General features: G+C 40.9%; 1 pseudogene; it reads right to left on the bottom strand.

Moving 5' to 3' along the window:
- Positions 1-322: 322 nt before the first annotated feature.
- Positions 323-481, bottom strand: LOC116897644 (annotated as a pseudogene).
- Positions 482-2,822: the final 2,341 nt, after the last annotated feature.

Genomic DNA, 2,822 nt, shown 5'->3' with positions numbered 1-2,822 from the left:
ATGGAGAGAGGCTTACTCAGCAAATTCAGGGATAAGAAGAGGCTGCTCATTCTCTCCAAACTTTTTCAATACAGTACTTGAAGTACTAGCTAGGGAAATAAGATACCAAAAGGAAATCATGGGAATACAAACATAGGGAAAGGAACAAGTCGAGTTATCACAAGAAGATGTGATAATATACAACTCCCCCGACCCCTAAATTGACCAGAGAACTCCTACAGCTGATAAACAACTGCAGCAATGTAGGTGGATACAAAATTAACTCAAAGCACACAGTAGCCCTCCTTTATACAAATGATAATCGGGTTGAGAAAAAATTAGGGAAAAGTACCCTTCACAATAGCCACAAGTAATATAAAATATCTTGATTTAACTCTAACCAATCAAGTGAAAGTTCAGTATGACAAGAATTTCAAGTCCCTGAAGAAAGAAGTTGAGGAAGATACTACACTTGATCTTAGCCAAAAGGCTGAGAAGCAATGAAATTGAAGAAGATACCAATAGATGGAAAGATTTCCCATGCTCATGGATTCGTAGGATTAACATAGTGAAAATGGCCATCTTACTAAAATCAATCTACAGATTCAATGCAATTCCCATCAAAATTTGAACACAATTTTTATAGACCTTGAAAAAGCAATTCTTGACTTCATATGGAAAAATAAAAAACCCAGGATAGCTAAAGCAATCCTGAACAGTAAAAGAACTGCTGGAGGAATTATGACCCTGGTCTCAAGCTGTACTGAAGAGCAGTAGTGATAAAATCTGCATGGGATTGGTATAGAAACAGGTTGATCAAGGGAATCAAATTAAAGACCCAGAAATAAACCTACACACCTGTGGACACTTGATTTTTTCACAAAGAAAGCAAAACCATATAATGGAAAAAAGAACTTATCTTCTACAATTGGTCTAACTGTATGTCTTCATGTAGAATGCAAATAGATCCAAAATCATCACTCTGCACAAAACTGAAGTCCAAGTGGAGCAAAGACCGCAACATAAAATTGGATACACAAAATCTAGTGGAAGAGAAAGTGGGAAATAGACTTGAATGCATTGGTATGAGAGACATTTTTTTCTGAACAGAACACCCATGGCTCAGTCTCTAAGACCAACAATTGATAAAGGAGACCTCCTGAAACTGAAAAGCTTCTGTAAGGCCAAGGACACTGTTAATAGGACAACACAGCATCCTCCATATTGGGAAAGGAACTTCACCAACCCTATATCTGACAGAGGGCTATTCCCACACTGAAAAAATGTACAAAATTTATGATGAACTCAGGAACTTAGCCACCAATGTCCCAAATAACGTAACCAAAAAATGAAGCTAAACAGAGAATTCTTAACAGAGGAATCTCAAATGGATGAGAAGCACTTAAAGAAATGTACCAAGTCCTTAGCCACAAGGGAAGTGCAAATCAAAACAACTTACACCAATCAGAATGGCTCAGATCAAAAACTCAGTGACAGCATATGCTGTCAAGGATATGGAGATAGAGGAACACTCCTCCATTGCTCGTGGGAGTGCAAACTAGTAAAATCACTCTGGAAATCAATCTTGTAGTTTCTCAGAAAGTTGGAAATAGTTGAAGACCCAGCTATACCATTTCTGGGCATATACTTGAAAGATGCTCTACCATAACACAAGGACCCATGCTTCACTATAATCATAGCAGCTTTATTCCCAATAGCAAGAAACTGGAAACAACACGTATGTCTGTCAAACTAAGAACAGATCCAGAAAATGTGGTTCATTTACACAATGGAATACTATTCAGCTATTAAAAATAGACACCATGAACTTTGCAGTCAAATGAATGGAACTTGAGAATATCATCCCAAGAGACATAACCCAGACCCCAAAGCACACGCATGGTATGTACACACTTATAAGTAGATATTAGCCATATAGAGCAGAATACCCTCGTTACACTCCACAGACCCAAAGAAGCTAAATAAGAAGGAAGACCCAAGGGAGGATGCTTGAATCTTACTTGGAAGGAGAAGTAAAATAGTCAGAGGAAGCAGAGGAAGGAATGGAACTGTGTGGGAGATGGGAAGGGGATCGGAATGGGGGTGTTGTCAAGACTGGGTGTAGGGAGAGACAAAAGAGAGGGCCAGGAGAATTAAAGGAAATACACTGCTGCTGGGTGTGGAGGTTGGGGGAATCTCTGGGAAGTACCAAAAAGCTGGGATGGGGAAGGCTTCCAGGAGTCAATGCAAGTGACTTCAGCTGAGATGCATAGCAGTGGGGATATGGAACCTGAAGAGGCCACCTCCTGCAGGCACTTAGGACCCCCAGTGAAGGGATAAGACACCAAACTACCCACAAAATATTTGTACTGAAATTTGTCCTATCTAAAAGAAAGATAGGGACAATGGTGGAACAAAGACTGAGGAAATGGCCAAGCAGTAACTGCTTCAACTTGAGACACATCCCATCAGAAAGTACCCATCCCTGACACAATGATACTGTTATGCTTGCAGACAGGAGTCTAGCATAAATGTCCTCTGACAGCCTCCATCAAGCAGCTGACTGAAGTACATGCAGATAGCCACAGCCCAACACTGGACAGAGTTTGGGACTTTTTAATGGAGGAGTTGGGAGAAGGATTGAAGAGCCTGAAGGGAAAGGAACTCCACAGGAAAACCAAGAGAGTCAACTAATATGGACCCTTACAGACTCTCAGAGACTGAGTGACCTACCAAAGAGAATACATGCATAAGTTGGACTAAGGCCCAGGGCACATATGTAGCAGATGTGTAGTTCAGTCTCCATGTGTGTCCCCCCAACAACTGCAGTGCGGGCTAGCCCT

Source organism: Rattus rattus, chromosome 3, assembly GCF_011064425.1.
Source record: "Rattus rattus isolate New Zealand chromosome 3, Rrattus_CSIRO_v1, whole genome shotgun sequence".
In the NCBI taxonomy this organism is placed as follows: domain Eukaryota; kingdom Metazoa; phylum Chordata; class Mammalia; order Rodentia; family Muridae; genus Rattus; species Rattus rattus.
Note: the sequence above shows the minus strand (reverse complement) of the source record. Positions and strands in the feature narration are given on the sequence as shown.